General features: G+C 43.2%; 1 pseudogene; it reads left to right on the plus strand.

The window, feature by feature from the left end:
- The first annotated feature begins 10318 nt into the window (after nucleotides 1–10318).
- Nucleotides 10319–10405, plus strand: LOC123422771 (annotated as a pseudogene).
- The last annotated feature ends 11760 nt before the right edge of the window (nucleotides 10406–22165 follow it).

Below are 22165 nucleotides of genomic sequence, written 5' to 3' on the forward strand. Positions count from 1 at the left end.
GGTTCGGCCGAAGGGGGGGGGGGTGGAGGAGTCCTCCTCCAATCCTAGTCCAACTAGGTTTGGAAGGTGGAGTTCTTCCCTTCCTTCCCACTTCCCCCTTTTTTTTCTTTCTCTTTGATTTTTTATCTCCCTGCGAAGGGGCCTCTTTGGGCTTGCCCACCAGCCCACTAAGGGCTGGTGCGGCACCCCTAAGGCCTATGGGCTTCCCCGGGGTGGGCTGCCCCCCCCCCCGGTGAACATCCGGAACCCATTCGTCATTCCTGGTACATTCCCGGAAATTCCAAAAACCTTCCGATAATCAAATGAGGTCATCCTATATGTCAATCTTCGTCTCCGGACCATTCCGGAAACCCTCGTGACGTCCGTGATCTCATCCGGGACTCCAAACAACATTCGGTAACCAACCATGTAACTCAAATACCCATAAAACAACGTCGAACCTTAAGTGTGCAGACCCTGCGGGTTCGAGAACTATGTAGACATGACCCGAGGGACTCCTCGGTAAATATCCAATAGCGGGACCTGGATGCCCATATTGGATCCTACATATTCTACGAAGATCTTATTGTTTGAACCTCAGTGCCAAGGATTCATATAATCCCGTATGTCATTCCCTTTGTCCTTCGGTATGTTACTTTCCCGAGATTCGATCGTCAGTATCCGCATACCTATTTCAATCTCGTTTACCGGCAAGTCTCTTTACTCGTTCCGTAATACAAGATCCCGCAACTTACACTAAGTCACATTGCTTGCAAGGCTTGTGTGTGATGTTGTATTACCGAGTGGGCCCCGAGATACCTCTCCGTCATACGGAGTGACAAATCCCAGTCTTGATCCATACTAACTCAACGGACACCTTCGGAGATACCTGTAGAGCATCATTATAGCCACCCAGTTACGTTGTGACGTTTGATACACACAAAGTATTCCTCCGGTGTCAGTGAGTTATATGATCTCATGGTCATAGAAATAAATACTTGACACGCAGAAAATAGTAGCAACAAAATGACACGATCAACATGTTTTGTCTATTAGTTTGGATCTAGTCCATCACATGATTCTCCCTATGATGTGATCCAGTTATCAAGCAACAACACCTTGTACATAGTCAGAAGACCCTGACTACCCTTGATCAACTGGCTAGCCAACTAGAGGCTTGCTAGGGACAGTGTTTTGTCTATGTATCCACACATGTATCTAAGTCTTCATTCAATACAATTATACCATGGATAGTAAACGATTATCTTGATACAGGAATTATAATAATAACTTATTTATCATTTCCTCTAGGGCATAATTCCAACAGAGGATTCTTCCTCGGATAAAAGTTGAAGCTTTGAACGAAAATATTGGTGAGGAGGAGGTATTGTGGGCACTTATCTTCAACGAACGCGGTAAGACCTGCGTTCTCCACCAGGTAATAAAAGTCTTCATAAAGCCCAGCGGCGCACAAAAATTCATCACTTGGCCACTCGCACGCTCGAACTTCTGTGACTCGAGGAACCATGTACTTGGGGTGGTTCTTCTCATCCTCCTTGGGGTTACGACTTGAAGAGCCTCTCAAGAACCACCTCATCTTTTCCTTTCTCTAACTCTGAAAAATTCTAAAAATTTTAGAGACTTCGAAAGAAAAGTGAGTAAGGATTAACCCAACTCGTAGCAACTACTCCTACTAGTCCCTAGAGACTGTATCACGCGTTAAAACTACTTGGGACCAGCTAAAATCAACATTTCAAGCTCAAGAACAGGGTCACCAAGGTAGCAAGAATACGCGAAGGATAAAGCACTAGAGTAGAAACTAATTGGACCAATGGAGGAGTCACTTACCAAGGAGTAATTTCCCCAAAACGGTTCGGAGAATGGTGCTTTGAGCAAGGAGATCGAAAATCACAGCCAAATGAGCAAGAACACGGGTTTGAGCTGCGAAACGATTTTTTCTGGAGGTAGAAGAAGAGGATGGGAGCTGGAATGAATGGAGGGGGTCCCTGTGGGCCCCACAAGCTTGGTGGCCGCGACCAGGGGGAGCCCGCGGCGTCAGGGCTTGTGGCCCACTGGTGTGGTCCCCCAAGCCAGCTCTGAGTCCCAGTATTTTTCAAAAAATCCAGAAAAAATCATATTTGATTTTCAGGACCATCGGAGAACTTTTATTTTCGGGGTATTTTTCTCTGGGATGCTAAAACAGAAAACACGCAAAACTAAACTAAATCTATCATTTTTCTTCTAACCAAGAGAAAGTGAAAGCTTAAAATAGAGGTATGTGACTCCTTGATTCATCCATTTCATGGTCATCGAAAGAAATCCGTCAATGGGGTTGATCAAATCCTCATGACAAAACTTTTTCAAATCGCAAAAGGAAACGAAGAATTGTCGAATAGCCACTAAGTCACCTCCATGGGGATACGAATCTCCCCAACAAGCAAATCATACTTCATCCCGACACGAGGAATAGGGCATTCAAAGCTAACAATAAGAATCGATGAAGTTTTTTCGATAGAATTGATGCAATGTACTTGATATCGTTTCTTCGGAAAGTGCACTGTATGCTCATTACCGTTGAAATGGAAAGTGACATTGCCTTTGTTGCAATCTATAACAGCCCCTGCAGTGTTTCAAAAGGGTCTTCCGAGGATGACAGCCATGGCATCGTCCTCGGGAATATCCAAGATAACAAAGTCTGTTAAGATAGTGGTGTTAGCAACCACAACAGGCACATCCTCGCAAATGCCGACAGGGAAAGCAGTTGATTTGTCGGCCATTTGCAAAGAGATTTCAGTGGGTGTCAACTTATCTAGTTCAAGTCTACGATAAAGACAGAGAGGCATAACACTAACACCGACTCCAAGGTCACATAAGGCGGTTCTTACGTAGTTTCCTTTAATGGAGCAAGGTATAGTGGGCACTCCGGGATCACCAAGTTTCTTAGGAGTTCCACCTGTGAAAGTGTAATTGGCTAGCATGGTGGAGATCTCAAGATCTGGTATCTTCCATTTATTAGTCACGATATCTTTCATGTACTTGGCATACAAAGACATTTTGAGCATATCAATTAACCGCATCTGCAGAAAGACGGGTCTTATCATTTCAATAAAGCGCTCAAAATCCTTATCATCCTTTTTCTTGGATGGCTTAGGAGGAAAGGGCATGGGTCTCTGAACCCATGGCTCCCTTTCTTTACCATGCTTCCTTGCAGAGAAGTCATTCTTATCGTATCTCTTAGGTTGTGCGTTATCAGGATTAACCGTAGGTTCAATCTCCACATCCTTATCATTGCTAGGTTGAGCATTATTATGAACATCGATGTCCATATTGTCACCAGGTTCATGTTCATCACCAGATCGTGTTTCTGCATCAGGCGCAGAAATATCATTTGGCTCTTCAGGTGTGACAGTATTCGGTGAACTGATATGAAGGTTTCTATCATCCTTCTTCTTATTCTTAGGATGACTGGGTGTATCAGCATTAATTCCTTGAGAATCTTGATCAATTCTCTTAGGATGGCCTTCAGGATACAAAGGTTCCTGAGTCATTTTTCCTCCTCTAGTAATGACTCTGACAGAGTTGTCCTTTAATTCATTGAGCAAGTCATTCTGAGCTTTAAGTACTTGTTCAACCTAAGTAGTAATCATAGAGGCATGTTTACTCAGAAGCTTCACATCATTGACATTTCTGTCTACACAAGCACTTAAATGACTACGCATACGAGTACTTTGTTCCAAATGTCTGCTAACATAATCATTGAAACTCTGTTGTTTGGCAACAAAGTTGTCAAATTCATCAAAGCATATGCTAGCAGGTTTATCAAAAGGAATATCACTCTCATCAAACCTACGCAGAGAATTCACTTCTACTACTTGTATCGGGTTATCGAGACCATGGATCTCTTTGATAGGTGGTAGATTTTTGACATCTTCAGATCTAATGACTTTCTCTTGCATAGATTTCTTGGCTTCTTGCATATCTTCGGGACTGAGGAATAGAATACCTCTTTTCTTTGGAGTTGGCTTAGGAGGTGGTTCGGGAATAGTCCAAGCATTATCGTTAATCAAGATGTTATTCAGTAGAATCTCAGCTTGTTCTATAGCTCGTTCCCTAAAAACACAACCGACACAACTATCTAGGTGGTCTCTAGCAGCATCCGTAAGTCCGTTATATAAGATATAAGGTATCTCGTTCTTCTTAACAGGGTGATCGGGCAAAGCATTATGTAGTTGGATGAGCCTGCCCCAAGCTTGTGGGAGACTCTCTTCTTTGAGTTGAGCAAAGTTGTATATTTCCTGCAAGGCAGCTGGCTTCTTATGGGCAAGGAAATATTTCTCACAGAAGTAACAGACCATATCCTGGGGACTACTCACACATCCAGGAGCAAGAGAAGTGAACCAGGCTTTAGCGTCATTTTTAGAAAGGAAACATCTTAAGGATATAGTAGTAGAGGATCTTCTCCTCACTAGTGAAAAGGGTGGCTATATCGTGTAGTTTGGTAAGATGGGCTACGACCGTCTCACACTCATAACCGTGGAAAGGATCAGATTCGACTAGAGAGATTATCTCAGGGTCGATAGAGAATTCATAATCCTCATCGGTGATAAAGATAGGTGAAGTGGCAAACTTCGGGTCGTATTTCATCCTAGCTTTCAAAGATTTTTCCTTCCACTTGAGAAGTAATTTCTCAGCGTCATAGGCATCCTTACACGCAAGAAAATCCTCAGCTATCTCTCCCTCCATAACATAACCCTCAGGTATATCAGGCAATTCATATCTAGGAGAGCTAGATCTAGTAGGAACAAAAGCAGGTTCTATCTCAATAGTATCGGAAGTTTCAGAAGCATCACGAGCATTGGCAGTAACTCTAGCAATATGAGCATCAAGGAATACCCCTAGTGGCATATTAGGAAAAGTAGTATCTCTAGCAGTATCAAGCATAGCAGCATCAGGCAAAATAGCATCTCTAGCATCATCAGGCAAAGCAGTATCAAGCATAACATCATGGATAGCAGTATCAGGCATAGCATCTCTAGAAATATCAGGCATAGCATCTCTAGTAGTATCAGACATAGTAACATCATAAGCATCATCAAGCACAGGCGACATATCAAGATTTCTAGCAGGAGGTGGTGTCGCAAACTTAATCATAACTGAAGGTGAATCAAGTGCAGAGCTAGATGGCAGTTCCTTACCTCCCCTCGTAGTTGAGGGCTAGACTTTGGTTCTTGGATCTTTCAGATTCTTCATAGTGATCAGCAGATACAAATCCCAAGTGACTCAGAGAATATAGCTATCCTTCCCCAGCATCGGCGCCAGAAAAATGTTGTCGACGTGCAACTATTCCTGACTTGATGCCTCCACGGCAACGGAGCCAGAAAAGAGCTTGTCCAAGTTGCTCTACAATTAGCAATTGTCTTGCAATAGCCCACCAGCACGTGGGATCACTGCAGTTTTCGAGGATAGAGTATTCAACCCAAATTTGTTAGTTCGCACGACGGGAAGTGAAAGAATATTCTCAAGTATTAGCAGCTGAATGCGTCAGATTCAACCACACCTGATAGATTAGTGTCTGCAAGCAAAGTAGTATGATAGCAACGGTGCCAGAAAAGATCTGGTGACAAGGCAGACTATTCCTAACGGTTGTATCAACGGCGCGAGAAAAGTATTGTAGCAGGTAGCAGCAGTGTAACGAGTAACATCAGTGGCAAGGAACAACAGAAGCAAGTAGCAACAGTAGCAAGTAACAGCAGCAGCAAGTAACAGTAGTAGCAACAATAGTGGCAGCAGCAGAGCAAAGCAAGTAACAGTAGCAGCAAGTAATAGTAGCAGCAACAGTAGTAACAGCAGCAGAGCAAAGCAAGTAACAGCAGTAGTAGTGGGACCAACTCGTAGGCAATGGATCGGTGATTTGTCAGATGACATTCATCATGCAATAGTTATAACACAGAGAGATATCACTACAGGAATTAGCTTCTTTGCCTTCTGCCATCACAGACGGCAAAGAGTAAATCCCGGACGGCAAAGAGAATATCACAGACGGCAAAGAATCTCATGGTCGGCAAAATTTCTGCGTCAGCCTACGACGGCATCGTAGCTGCTTTGCCGTCTGTCTCCCCAAAGCGGACGGCAAAGAGCTTTGCCGTCAGCTTTTCATAGGAGCAGTCGGCAAAGTGGTCGAGACGGCAGCTGATAGGCGTTGTCTCCGTTAGGGGCTAACGAAGGCTTTGCCGTCTGCCTCCCCCCTCTTCTTTGCCGTCAGCCTCCCCCCTTTTCTTTGCCGTCTGCCTCCCCCCTCTTCTGTGTCGTCTGCCTCCCCTCTCCTCTTCTGTGCCGTCAACCTCCACCTCCTCCACCCCTCCTCTGTGCCCTCTTCTTTGCTGTGTGCCCCCTGGAAGCAGAGGGCAGAGATACTATATGACCAGCTGCTACTGCCTAGGTTGCACAGCTGGGCGCCACGTGGCACCTTTGCCGTCGGCCAGCTAAGGGAAAAGGCCTTTGCCATCAGCTGACAGACGGCAAAGAGCCTATATTGTCACATTTTTGTTTATTTTTTCTATTTCACAGCACATATACATATAATTCATAGCAGATCTATACCTATACTAATTAGAGACTTTTCAGAAATTACAACATTAATTAGATTTTACGGACCGTTAATTTGGTGGGACCAAATAATTATGGTCTAGATCGTCTCACACAAGAAGAAAAAAACAAACGTATCTCTCTCCATGACCCAACTCTGAAAATCTGTTACGTCACGTATCTATCTCCAACACTACAGGAATCAGCTATTTTGACGACATGTATAATCTTTGTCGTCAGCAAATCGTCGGGGCAGACGGCAAACAGGAAGTTTGCCGTCATGGGCAGACGGCAAAGCGATACTATCGCCAAAAATTACGAAAAGCAGATGGCAAAAAAAACCACACGGCAAAAAATAATTATGCCGTCAACTATATGGGCAGATGACGACAAAGAGACGATTTTTGTCGTCTACTTACGCTACACATGACGGCAAAATAGATATCCACAACTGCGTCTAACTGGTCTAAACGGCACACAGTTTTTGCCGTCTTGAATTAGCAAGGGCAGACGGCAAAACTTAACGTTGCCGTGAGGTATGGGTACAGAAGACGGCAAAAAACCCAAGTGGCGCACTGGATAAAAAAACGCACCGGCTAAAAAAAACAAAGCCCTCCCTCTCGCGACTTGCTCCTTTGGTGAAAACAATATCTAGGGTTCCCTCACCAGCCGCCGCCGCCACAGGTGCCCTCCCCGGCCGCTGCGATGGTCGCGCCGGCCAAGATCCCGCAGCGGCAGCTCTTCATCGACGGTGAGTGGCGCGCGCCCGCTAGGGCTCTCACTCCCCGCCCGCTGCGATGGTCACGCCGGCCAAGATCCTGCAGCGGCAGCTCTTCATCGACGGTGAGTGGCGCGCGCCCGCGCTCGACCGCCGCCTCCCCGTCATCAACCCGACCACCGAGGTCTACATCGGTCCGCCCTTGTCTCTGTCTCTGCTTTCCGTTAGCCCGTCTCGTTGGCTGCCCTGCTCATCACTAGGTTTCGACAGGCGAGATCCCGGTGGCCACCTCGGAGGACGTGGACGCCGCGATGGCAGCCGCGCGGGCCGCCCTCAAGAGGAACCACGGCCACGAATGGTCCCGCGCCCCCGGCGCCGTCCGGGCCAAGTACCTCCGTGCAATCGCCGCCAACGTACTCTGCCGCTTCCTCCATAGGCGGTCTGTGTGTGTGTGTGTTGATGGGAGCGGCGAGCTCCGACGGTGGCGGCGACATGGACCAGTCGTCGGCAGGGAACGCCAGCACCAGGTGGAGCAACTCCTCAAGGTACCGTTCCAACTCAACTCACATGACAGCCTACATGTGAATGTTGTGCACACATCATCAGTTTCATCACACATACCCCTCCATCGTTTGTTGTTTCACGCCTTTTGATCTGCTTTTACACATATCTGTGTTAGTAGAGTACTACGTAGTACATGCAGATAAGAACGTTAAGTACTGTGTTTTGTTTAGGTTTTGTTGTGCTTAGTTGCTCCCTTAATCCCAAAGAAACACCACCAAACAAAATTTTGTTTGGAATATGGATTGACACCTCAAAAAGGTTCTGAATATCTAGCCAGGCTAACACATGTACCAGTAGATCATCTGATAATGGCTAAATCTTAAAAGAATGTTTTGGGGGCACATACACACATGGATGGGAAGGTACACGCAGGGCTGCCCTCCCTACTAGTACATCTATGCGCGTCCAATGTTGTGTCACGGAAACGACCAAAAGATCACAACCCCCAAGACCTCCATTGACCTGAGCAGACAACAGCTTCTGCTTTATGCATGTTTGGTCTATGTGGAACTAAGATATGAAAATATTACTACATTTAATTCATAATTTTATACATGTATTTATATATAAATATATAAAGATGTTGCGTGAGTTTTTTTTTGGTAGATTCTTGGGTTTTGTCCAAACCAAATGGGAGCCATTGTCAGCAACTGTGTGTGTATATAAAAAACGCATCATGCTAGTTCATGATCCGAAATATATAGGTAGGGAGGTGTGGAAGATAGTGACAAAAGATAACAATTAATATTAAGTAAACTGGTGTGAAGTGAACCATTATATTAATTTTGAAATACAAGAATGTAATTATTCATCTTGATTGAATTCTCTTCCACCAAAGTCAAAAAGCACAGTGAAATAGTCGGCTGCAGAAGTTTTGATCAAAACTGGCCCACTAAAATCAGCAAAACGAAAAAATGGCATAAATCAATATATAGAAGTGCAATTTTGACGAAGACTATTTCCTAAAACATCGCAACATGTCTCATCCCTTGTGCGTGCTACTTTTCTTGTCCTCACCCTCTCGACCCTCCCCTTGCTCATTCGCCATCCATTTTATTTAGAACGTAGATGGGGGTAAAGCACCTAAGGTCCAAGTGAACTCCTGCTCCACCCTCAAGGTGCCTTCATGTACTGTTTTTATTTTTAGTCTCAACGTTTGGCATAGATTTATAATACAAAAAATGTCAAACTACTTTTCTTCATAGTCTTGGTTCATCAATCACATTTATGGATCCAAATTCAATCATCAGGTTTGCCGCAGCGAGCGCCCAGGGATTACCTTGCGTCGACGTGGGCATTACCAGCGAGCGCCCAGGGATTCCCTCTTGAAGAGTGTAATGGTGTGCCGTAGTAGTACACTCTGTGTATGTACCCCAGAAACTGATTCAAAAAATAGTAATTAAGAACCGCATGGAGGAAATATGTGCCGTGTTTAGTCATGTATAAGACCTGCTGTCTATATGGATGATAGCCTTTTTATACTAGATGAGTAAATGTAATTAAATCTGCTTTTGATCTTAAATTTGTAAAACCTGGTACTTTTTTTTACATGTAAGTTACTTTTTGATGCATTTGATATCCTTTTACTTCAGATGATTGAGCGGAAATCTGATCTGGCTAGGCTAGAGGCACTTGATTGCGGGAAGCCTCTTGATGAGCTAGTACCAAAATTGCAATGTTGAGAGTGTAAATAAAAAAATACAGTAAAAAAGTAAAATCTTATATGCAATGTTGTCACCATGTGCAAGCTAGTCGTTGCTCCATTTTCTATGAATGCATTTGTCATGTACAGTTTAAATTCGTTACATATAGAACATAGTGTTTAAATTCGTTACATATAGAACATAGTATTACTCTTTCTCCAGAAAAGTACCATTGATGTGTATGTATGTTTCTCTGGACAACAGGTGTCAAGAGTTGCTACGACGAGGGCAAGCGTACAACTGAAACCTTGACCATGGACTACCACCGTGGTGCCAACCTTGAAGTATTTTGTCATTTGTGTTATACTAATATATTGTTGCAAGCACTGAAATTTCCATTCCATCTGTATAAAAATAGGTCTCTATGTGTAGTGATTGGTGTATTTTGTTGTGTTCACTATTTAGGTTAGGATTGCTCGGATCTGTAACACCTATGGCCCACGCATGTGAATTGACGATGGCCGTGTTGTCAGCAACTTTGTTGCTCAGGTAAACACACAGCGTTGTTGCTCTGCTAGTTAAAAAACCGCAAGTTTCTTTTCATTTCCGAACTAACACCTGAATGCTCTATGTTAATATAATGGCAGGCGCTAAGGAAGGAGGCACTTTCAGGTTGAGGGGTTGATGAGGCTGATGGAAGGTAATCACATTGGGCCATTCAACTTGGGCAACCCCGGTAAGTTCACCATGCTGGAACTGGCCAAGGTTGTCCAGGACACCATCGACCATGATGGTGAGTTCAATAACACTATTATGATGATGGTGTGCTGAGCAGAGGATGTGAAACATTTAGACCACTGAGACCTTTTTTGGTCTTTGATGTATCTAAAATCAAGCTTTTTAAAACTGATGCTAGGCATGCCATCACTGTATATATATTGTTGTAGAGATGCTTGAGGTGGTTCACTACAGGAATCAGCTATTTTGACGACATGTATAATTATTGTGTACCACATGGACCTGGTGGGGTGGATCCAAAATATCCTCTCTGGGCTTATGTTACATGTACATTACTACATCTGGGAGCCAATCATCAGTGGGTGAGAGTAAGGGAGACAACAGACAACAAATGGGGCAGTATTTCTTTCTCTTTTCTGTCTTTAACTGTATATTACATGTACATTTATATTTATTTTTTATATATACTTGCCGTGTCCCCGATGGGCTGTTTTTGGAAAAAGCCATATCCCGTGTCCCCGTATGCGTGTCGCTGTGTCCGTGTCGCCGTGTCGGTGCTTTTTAGGTTAATACCATCTATGTTTATATGCACTATATCTGTGTGATACTTCCATAAAAAGTATATGGTGTTACACCACCAAGAAAGTATCTGAGGGAAGTTGTTTCCCTTTGTGCAACATTCTTTATGTTTGTGGTTATGTTTTCTATCCCACTTTTTCAGTAAAATATTTATGTTATCAAATCCATTTTTGACATGCAACTATAATCTGTGCTGGCAGGTTTCATAGTCTATTCTTGCTTGGCTGTAGCTCTTGCACTTGTTTTAATGTTCTGGGTTGTTCACCACACCGAGCAAAGGAAAATGCTCGCATATGTTGCAATATGTTCACTATTCGGGTCTCTTACGGTAGGTTTGCAATACATCATACCAGGACATGAGTTGTTCAAATTGATTTATAATGCCCTGATGACACCAACATAGTCTATATTTACCTTGAAATTTTCTAGCTTTGGTGACACAAACATTGGATCCATTTTGGGGTATATTCCACTAGAATTAAACTCTGGAAAGCAAACCAAAGTTATAACTTGGTCTTGAATTGAAGTTTGTTCTATGACCAACATTGGGTCTCCCTGCTTGAAGATTTTCTATGTGTTCCTCAAATTTTATTGTGTGCCAAGAACTGGATAACATTTATTTATTGTGTGTCAAAATCTTACATATGTGCATGACTTCATCTTGTAGGTTGTCATACGGATGTTCTTTGGACTACGATATTGACATGAAGACATTTATCGTAATGCCAAATTTTATGTAGTAATGCCAAATATTATGAATGAATTATATATATGATGTATATATATATGTAGTAATGTCAAATATTATGACATGGATTATGGATGTTATATATGTGATGTATGGATTATGGATGTGTTATATGCTGTATGGATTAAGGATGTTATATATATATGATGTATGGATTATGGATGTTATATATATGATGTATGGATTATTTATATATATATATATATATATATATATATATATATATATATATATATATATGCTGTATGAATTATGTCTATTTATGCTCTTTGCTGTCATGTTCATGACAGCAAACAAAATGTCATATTTTGCTGTCATGTACACGCAAGGAAGACGGCAAACAAAAGACCATATTTTGTTGTCATGTACGGGGTGAGGAAGACGGCAAAAAATAGACCATATTTTGCTGTCATTTATAGGTTAGGAAGACGGCAAAAAAATGCCTTATTTTGCTGTCATGTACGGGGTGAGGAAGACGGTAAAAAAGGCTAACGTCGTCCGTTAGCTAGGCCGTTCCATCTTCTGACCATTTTTTTGCCGTCTATCAAAGTAGCTGACGGCAACATAATTCCACTGACGGCAAACATTTTGTCGTCTGCTGTCCCGGCCGCTGACGACAAAGACGCCCTTTGCGGGCACATGGTCTGACGACATTATTTACCGTCATGGTCCGACGGCAAAAATTTTGCCGACTGTAATTCGCTCTTTGCCGTCTGTAGCGTCCTGACGGCAGAATGCTCGATTCCTATAGTGCAATGACCATTATCTTTCAACCTCTCACGTCTCATGCATATCTCTTCAATTAGAAATAAAAAACACGTATCTCTCTTCCATTAGCCAATTCCATAAATATCTCACGCAGCTCTAAGAAACCCTCATGTGAAAAGCTGTGACCATGGCCTAACTCTCTCTCCCAATGTCTCACGTAATTCTCTTCCTACAGCGATCGTGAAAGAAGTGTAAGATCCATCAACAGGAACGCTTCTTCCTCTGCCGGATATTCAGGTGGTGATGATGATTCAGGATTCAGGTATTGACATATGCACATGCACAGATCGATCAATCAGAGGCAAGATTCAAATACTTTTTTTTCTGGAATACGACTGCTGAGATCAATTCCGCCTGTTTCCTAATCTATTTTTTATCTTCACCCCTTCCTATTTGTCACCTACCCAGGCCCTAATCTCTCTTATAACAGATCTTCTCTTCCTAGGGTACGATTGAGTATAAAATTGGAAGATTGATCAACATCTATTCGTACCGTACAGTTCTGCTTCTTCTATCTGACATTCAAGCGATGATGATTCAGGTATTGACACATACATGTGCTCCGATCGACCAACCAAAGGCAAGATTCAAATATATTTTTTGTTGCAATATGGATGCTCAGATCAATTCCGCCAAAGGTGAACGATGTGATGTGATTATGCATGGAGCACTGGATGTTCTCTTATTGCCCTGTTATGCGCCAACATTGGGCAGAATTTGTCCACTCTTCGAGGATCATCGCAACCTCGGATTAGTTCTACTTCTCATGTCGAACGTTCAATCTAGCAGCATTCTTTTGCTTGACCTATGTCTATACAAACGAGTACGGATCTTTTGCATACATGAATATATGATGAGGTTCCATCAACCAAATGCAACATTCAAGTTGTACTTTTTTTCTAACATGCTCAAATCAATTCTGTTGATGGGGATTAATTGTGTACGATTAAACATAGAGCGCTCAATGTTCTACCTATTCCCATGTATGTGCTTATATCTTGAAGAAATTTGTCTGCTCATGGGGTATTGTAGCAACCTTGGTTTATTCTTCTTCTCATGTCAAAGGTGCAATCCTAGCATTCATATAATTGATCTCTATGGATAGTAACCAATTTGATTGTTTTCCATTCGAAAGTTTGTGGTGATGTCGGACCTATCTTAGAGTTGGAGTATGTAGATGGAGAAAAAAAGATAATGTGAGATGCGATTGGGGCAACATAAATAATACTCCCTCTGTCTTGGTTTACAGGGCATCCGCGTAGTTTTAGATCATGTGACTAACTAAGTATAAGTTGTATGTCATCAAAAGTATATAATTGAATTCTTAAGTTGATATAGTTTGTAAACATATATTTTTTATGAAATATAATACATATTTAGTTAGCTAAATTGTCAACCTAGAATGAAGTGCATACCTTATAAGCCTAGACGGAGGAAGTAGCGCACTTACTTTTCTTCTTTTTGCAGTGAACCAATCACTTCTACGAACCTTTTTGTCTCTGTCTAGGAACTATTTCAACAGATTCTTTCTCGCAGGATCTTGTATATGATAAATAGGCCACAACACATATATGATATACATATAAAGCTCATCAATGCCATTTGTTCATCAACGTACATCCCATATATCAAAAGAACCAACACATACAAAGTTTCATCCATATATACATACATATAGTTGCACATATATTTGGTCATCCATATATACATATACATATAGTTCCACATTGTTCATCAACTCAAATAAAAACGGAAACTAAAGCACTCCAATGCCATCTTCCATGCATGTAGTACATCCAATCTGCAAAATGGGAATAAGAAAGTCAGAACAAGAAGAACAACAACATATATATGACAAATAAGCTAAACTGAAGAAGAAAGAGAAGAAGGAAGAAGAGAACAAGGAGAAGAAAAACAAGAAGGAAGAGGAGGAGGAGGGGAAGGGGAAGGAGAAGGAGAAGGAGGAGGAGAAGAAGAAAAAAGAATAGAAGGAGAAGGAGAAGAAGGAGGAGAGAAGAAGAAGGAGAAGAAGAGGGCTCCTTCTCCTTCTTCTCCTCCTTCTCCTTCTTCTTCTCTTCTTCTCCTCCTCCTTCTTCTTCTTCTCCTTCTCCTTCTCCTTCTCTTCTTCTTCTCTTCTTCTTCTTCTTCTTCCTTCTTTTCATTTCTCATCTTCTCCTCTTCTTGGAGCTAAATTAGCTAACTATGTCTTTTTGGAGCTAAATGGGCTAATTATGTCATTATAGAGGAAAACAAGCTAAGTATATAATATTAATGAGCTAACCAAGGTTCTTATGCCATTTTGAGCTTATAATGTCTTTTAGGAGCTAAATTGGCTAATTATATCATTGTTGGGGAAATTAGGCAAGGAGAATATGAAAGAGGAGAAGAAAGAGGAGGAGGAGGAGAAGAAGAATAAATAAAGAAGAAGGAGGAGGAGGAGGAGGAGGAGAAGGACTAGAAGGTCCTTGGCCTTCTCCTCCTTCTCCTCCTCCTCCTCCTCCTCCTCCTTCTCTTCTTCTTCTTCTTCTTCTTCTTCTTTTCTTTTCATTTTTCCTATTTCTTCTCCTATTCTCCTCTTCTTGGACCTAAATTAGCTAACTATGTCTTTTTGGAGCGAAATGGGCTAATTATCCAATTTTAGAGGAAAACAAGCTAAGTATATAATAGTAATGAGCTAACCAAGGTTCTTATGCCATTTTGTGGTTATTATGGCATTTTGGAGCTAAATGGGCTAATTATGTCATTGTTGGGGAAATTAAGGCAAGGAGAATATGAAAGAGGAGAAGAAAGAGGAGGAGGAGGAGAAGAAGAAGAAATAAAGAAGAACGAGGAGAAGGACGAGGAGGAGGAGGAGGAGAAGGCCAAGGAGGTCCTTGGCCTTCTCCTCCTCCTCCTCCTCCTTCTCCTTCTTCTCCTCCTCCTTCTTCTCCTTCTCCTTCTCTTCTCTTTCTCTTCTTCTTTTTGTTCTTCCTTTTCATTTCTCCTCTTCTCCTCTTCTTGGAGCTAAACTAGCTAACTATGTCTTTTTGGAGCTAAATGGGCTAATTATCCCATTTTAGAGGAAAACAAGCTAAGTATATAATATTAATGAGCTAACCAAGGTTCTTATGCCATTTTGAGGTTATTATGGCATTTTGGAGCTAAATGGGCTAATTATGTCATTGTTGGGGAAATTAAGGAAAGGAGAATATGAAAGAGGAGAAGAGAAACTTACCGTAGTGGTCATCAAGGAGGAGAAACACGTGGAGAAGGGTCGTGTGATGCCGCTCGGGAGTTATTCTGCAGAATAGATATTTTGCAATGTCTCAGTTAGCATGATGACACTCAATTATTAATACTAGATTATAATGAAACTTACCGTGCCAATCAAAGAGAAGACGGGCATCGGCGGAGGGACTTGACCGCTCTTCTCGCACAGACCCTGAAGAGTGGGTCGTATTAGTTACTAATGAAACAGACATTACACACATGATTTGGCTAATGTGAAAAAAAAACTACCACAAAAAGCTCGTACAGGGCCCATTGACCCGCCTCATTCCGGGACCTCTCCTCCTCAATCAATCGTGCCGTGGTCTGGTCCCTCTCATCAAGAGCAACCTAACTTGCCAATCTTCCTTTCTCAAGAGCATCCTCAAGAGCAGCCTGGCTTGCCAATCTCTCTTTCTCAAGAGCAGCCTGTTTGCCAATCTCTCTTTCTGAACAGCAGCCTGAAACACCATTCCTCGTTACCACAGTAATGATCTATGGTGACACACATAACGAAATGGATGAAAGTGTTCTTAGTCCGTACAACTAACCTCGATGGCAAGATCGATTCGCCGTGGGCGACGCATTATCTCAGGACAGCTACTCGACTGGCGCGCCTTGATCTCCGGGAGAGTGAGTGGACAACGTATTATCCCATCTGTAATGGCTATCGAGCCATGGGGCCTCCCGCCACCAGATATCATCACCAGCTCTGGATCCAAAGGTTCCTGGCTAGGGTTAAAGCCATCCCCTTTCGTAGCCTTCCCCGCGTCCCTGTATGCCACGAGCTTCTGGTCGGATGATATGTTGGTGAAGTTATTGGGATCATCCAGGTCAGACTCAGAGAATGCCTTCGCCTTCTTGTACGAGGCAGTATGGGCCATGCCATAAAGGTCGTACAAGTGTGGCATCTCCGTCTTATTGTGATGCGCCTAAAAGAGAGGAACAAAATATTTGAAGAATGAATTGCATGAATCATGAAGCAAATCACATACCCAGTTTCGTCCGAACTAAAGTAAGTTGGCGCTGCCTTGATGGTGTAGCACACCGACCATTTGGCTACGCCGATTCTTCGCATTCTCGTGGACGGCTCGCCAGCTTCCTGTGCACCACTCATCAACCAACGCCTCCCAACAATTCATCTTATCTGTACACCATCTCGGGGGCACCTGTAAGTTATTAGAAAGAATTTTGAGCGCTACGCCTATGAATGAAATCAAGAAAACTACGTAGAAGGACTTAAGAATAGGCAATTACCTTCATGTATTGCTCCTTCTTCAGAAACTTTCCGCGGCAATCCTTCTTCTGCTTCTTAATACTACGCATGGCGTAGTAATCTCGAATAGCCTGCGGCCGAGCCTCATGACGTAAGTTCTGTAGTAACCGCCTACACTCGGCCTCGAGAACCCTGCCCGCCTCCTCCTCATATCCATCCTCACACCTATAGAAGGTCTGCAATCAAACGTGAAAACACCGATTAGTACAATAATTAGCTATATTGTTAATTTTAGATTTTGTAAAAGGATAATTTACCCAAAAGCTCTTGAACACCATCTCGGCCCTCGTGTGGCACAAGACACCATCTATAATCTCCTTCGGCGGGGCCTGCGCAGCCAGGTAGTGCTCCGAGGAAAATCCTAGTGTAGGAACCTGACCCTCACCAGGCAACGTGACAAACCCTGGGAAATATGTCCGGCAAAGCACACCAAGGACGGAGTTCGGCCTGCGGACTCCAAGAGGGTGTACCCATCCCCTGTAGTATGATAAGGTCAACGCATTAGATATTTGAACAAACTTGAAGGAAAAAGCTAAAAAATGAGTAAATGTACTTACCTATCTCCTTCAGGTTTAATCACCGGCCTCTGCTCGCGGGTAGCCGGCACAACAGGGAGACGTGTACTACCACGCTTGTACACGGTGACCCCGTCCACCTGCACATCGCCCTCACTATCCGTAAGCTCATCCCCGCCATCCCCGCCCCCTGAGCCACCCGGACCCTCGGTCCAATCCGGCAACTCGGTCCGATCCGGCCAGGTCTCCCATCCGGGCCTCTCCACGTCGGGTGAAGCCTCCGGAACCGTAGTCTCGTGGGCCGAATGCACCTCGACCCGAGGCTGCTCCTGGACCGGAGTCTCATGGGACGAATGCCCGTCAACACCAGGATCCTGGAACGGAGTCCCCGTAGCCTCCTCCGCAAACGGGTCGACCATAGTAGTCCTATGCTCGGGTGAATGAACTGGTGCAAGTGGCGAGGACGGCTCAACAGTCCTCCTGGATCTTCCGCGGCCACCACCTCTCCCTGTACCCTTCCCTTTCTTCCCTACCCGACCAGCAGCTCTCCTAGTGGGCAATGCCGCCGACGAAGGAGAACCCACGGGTGGTGTCGACAGACTATCTGCCAAGGCTCTATGGAGAGATAGGGGTGGAAGGGAAGTACCACCCCTCGTGCGGGGCGCCTGGGAAGAACCCGTCGAGCGATCTGGACCAGCGCCCACCAAATTTCCACACCTGGTGACCAGCCATGATAAAGATTAAAAGAAATTAGTACAACAAAAAAAATTGAATAACTGACATGAATAATAAAGATCAAAATATATATAATTTAAGTTGTGAATCTTGCAAACTAATAATCATCATCAATAAATGCATCATCATCATCACTATCACGCATGTCTTCATGAATGACGTGCTCGTCGGGTTCAACGACGTGAAGTTGTGAAAGGCCTTCCTTTAATCGTTGAAGCATTGACAGGTCATCCGCATCAGTAACCTCTACGAGCTCCAGGTCTTCTGGTTCTGGCTCAGGGCTGGAGTCAGATTCATTGTCGCTGTCTACTTCCATGTTCTTGGGTGAAGCACGACGGTTCTTGAAACATTTCTTGGAAAGACGTGTTTCTTGGAAGAATTCTCCATCATATGTGTCTGGGTTAATGTGAGGTTCATAATCCTGTTCATTTGGGAGAGGTGGTCTGACATGTGGCGGCACTTCATAAACAACATACCAACCTTCCAGATTCTTATCCGTTTGGCATGCCCACGGTAGGTAGAAAACTTGGGTCGCCTGTTGAGCCGTAATATAGACATCGGGAACATCTAAATGGGTGTTTGGATTGATTTCGACTAGTCCTATATGTTCATGAGTCCTTCTAGTCTTCTTCGGCTGGAACCAACAACATTTGAAGACTACGACGTTTGGTGGGTTTTCACCGTAGAATTGAAGTTCATAAATTGCTTCAACTCTTCCATAATACTCGGTAACACCTTCGCCGATAGCAGAGACACCACAATTTGTAGATTTCCGGTCGAGCATAGATAGCTCTTTGCCAAAGGTACGAAAGAGATACCCGTTGATGTTATATTTCTCAAATGAACGGACCTTATAGTCAAAACCCTTAGCGACTTGTCTCAATTCGGCGTCCATAGACTCTGAATTAGCCTGCAAGTTTAATACGAAACGATTGTAGCATTAGCCGCAAGTTAGACCAAGAAATGAAATGGTCCATTATTGATAATTACCGTTTGTTTGAACCAAGAGATGAAACCGGGATAGCCGCCTCCTGTCTTTGACAGAAGCTCATACTCTTCGACGGAATCATTTTCGATCACCGCTCCATCCGAGAATTTGGCGACGTAACGGCTGTTTGAAATATCCGGGAATAAGAGCAGTTCAAATGAATTAGAAGTTACGGGAAAATGTGCCGAGAAATCACTCGATGTACGGCCGCACTTATGTTAGGTTGTTGAAGATATACAACGAAATGTTCCGCCATTCTTCGACATCCAACCTCCATTGGTCCAATTAGTTTCTACTCTAGTGTTTTATCCTTCGCGTATTCTTGCTACCTTGGTGACCCTGTTCTTGAGCTTGAAATGTTGATTTTAGCTGGTCCCAAGTAGTTTTAACGCGTGATACGGTCTCTAGGCACTAGTAGGAGTAGTTTCTACAAGGTTTGGTTGGTCTTTATTCACTTTTCTCTTGAACTTCAAAAATTTCAGCAAAAGAAATTATGTTCAGGAGGAAGTTTCATGGTGGTTCCTCAAGTAAGAAGGGTCCCCGTCTTTCTATTCGGGAGCCCGATCCTTATCAACCAAGGGACGCACCGGTACAACCATGTGAATGGCCTTCCGATGAGTTCATGATCGAAGCATGCTTGAAGGATGAGTTTGATACACTTGTCCGCAATGCCGGGTTAGAAGAATTCCTCTTAGATAAATGTGAACAGTATGCTATGCTCACTGCCTCCTTCGTGTGTAGATTTAAATTTTCAGTTGGCCGTGACTCATCCATACTGTTTGATCTGTATGATAAATCCTACACCATGGATTTGGAGGATTTCAATAGGATTTGCAAGATACCCGATGGGGGTAGTCTTAATGATCCTGCTAAGTCTTCAGTTAGAGATTTTGTCTCTAGTATAACTGACGGAGAAACTAGAGACATCACGCAAGCTACCATAGGAAGCATGCATTTCCCTCCCTTGCACTACTTTGCCCTCTTCACAGGTCGATGCATTAACGGCAAGGTTGAACATTGTCACCTATGCGCATCCGACCTTAGTATCCTTAAGAGCGCAGTAACAGGTCACAGGAGCTTCAACATGGGAGCTATAATAGCAAGGAGGCTGAATAATAATGCCATTGATGGCGATTTCTTTGGTGGGATTTATGCTACGCGCTTAACAAATTTTCTTGGAGTACCCATCCGTTCAGGAGATCCCCCTCTCCATACAGCCTACCTTGATCGTGTCGCTCTGACACGCTATCAGTTTCTCAAGAGAGATGAGGAATCCCTCGTTTACCGGTTAGTATTTAACCGGCAGCGTGCTTTTCATATTACGCTTCCTGCTCCTGCCTTCTTTGACTTTCAGGTTAAACGAAGATATTACATAACCACTGGAGAAGCAGAGGAGTGTGAGAGGGAGTCTGAGACTTCTCGTCTCCGCGAAGCAGCTTTTCATGCAGTGGCTGCAGCGCTCCCGTACAACCCACATTATGATTTTGGGTATCACCCAGACGAGCCTTGGGAGTAGACCAAGCTAGGCCAAAAGTCTAAGCTTGGGGGAGTACGTGTTTGCACCAACTTTACATTCGCTCTTATGCTTTCACTTTGTTAGTCGGTGTTTACACTTTCCCACTGTATTATCCATGCTAGTTTATTTTTGTTTTCTTGTTTTCTTGTTTTGTGTCCTTTTGAGAAAACCAAAAAAGATTTTTCTTTCTTCTTTTGCTTGTTGGGAGCTTTCCCGTGTAAATAGTTTTCTTTTTCTTTGAGTCAAGGTAGAAGACCATGGTTACAATGTTTAGTGGCTCTCGCATGCATACCTGTTCATTTGTTAAAGAGCCATATTACTTTGTCTTATCCTTTGTGTTTGCCTGCAGATTCAGCTTAGTCCAACGCACGAGCACTCTTATTATTGTTCATATCGTTCGATCGTGCAAGTGAAAGGCAATAATGATGATATATGATGAAGTGACTGAGACTGGAAAAGCTAGTATGAACTCTATCTATTTTGTTTTTGTAAATATGACTAGCTTGTCGTCCCAGATTCAGCTTTGTTGAGAGAGAACCATGTTTGCAATGACAACTTAGAGATCATAGTTTCTGATGTGATGCTTAATTATCTAGGAGCTTATAATGGTTTGTCTTGAATGCCAACATAGATTTTGAGATGACTATGATGTAGTATGATAGGATGGTATTCTCCTTTGAATGATTCAAGTGGCTTGACTTGGCGCATGTTCATGCATGTAGTTGAAACAAAATCAACATAACCTCTATGATGTTCGTGTTCATGGTGATTTATATCCTGCTCATGCTTGCACTCAATGTTAGTCAAACTCATTGCATCTAGATGACTGTTGTCGCTCTCTAGTTGGTCGCTTCCCAGTCTTTTGCTAGCCTTCACTTGTACTAAGCGGAATACTGCTTGTGCATTCACTTCCATAAACCCAAAAGTTTCTCCATGAGAGTCCACCATACCTACCTATTTGTGGTATCTACCTGCCGTTCCAAGTAAATTTGCATGTGCCATTCCCTAAACCTTCAAGAAATAATCCGTTTTGCATGCCCGAACCGCTCATGTGGTGGCAGGGGGCTATTGGTATCTTCCATGTTAGGCGTGTTATCCTCGACATGTGTTTATTCACTGTCATTCACGAGAAAGGGGTCGGTAATTGGAATGCCCAGTTCCACGCTTAAATCAAAAACATAACTGTAAAACAAGACTCCCCCAGATTGATGTTAGTATGGACGGTACCCGAGGATTCGGCTAGCCGTGGAGTGTGATTGATTGGTGGTGGGGGAGTTAAAACTTTACTTTTCTGTTTGGGAACCGCCTATAGCATGAGTAGCATGGAAGATATTGATAACTCTTGGTCATTGTGTTGACAATGAAAGCATGCCACCCAAAATTATTAACTGTGTTTTCAAAGCTTGAGCTCTGGCACCTCTGCAAATCAATGCTTCCCTCTGCGAAGGGCCTGCCAATTTATTTTCCTGTTGAGTCATCCTCTTCTTATATAAGCACCAATTGGAGAGCACCTCTATCATTTTTATGCTTTGCTTTTGATTGATATTGAGTATGACTATGACTGGAT

The sequence above is a fragment of the Hordeum vulgare genome, chromosome 1H (genome assembly GCF_904849725.1).
Source record: "Hordeum vulgare subsp. vulgare chromosome 1H, MorexV3_pseudomolecules_assembly, whole genome shotgun sequence".
NCBI lineage: Eukaryota > Viridiplantae > Streptophyta > Magnoliopsida > Poales > Poaceae > Hordeum > Hordeum vulgare.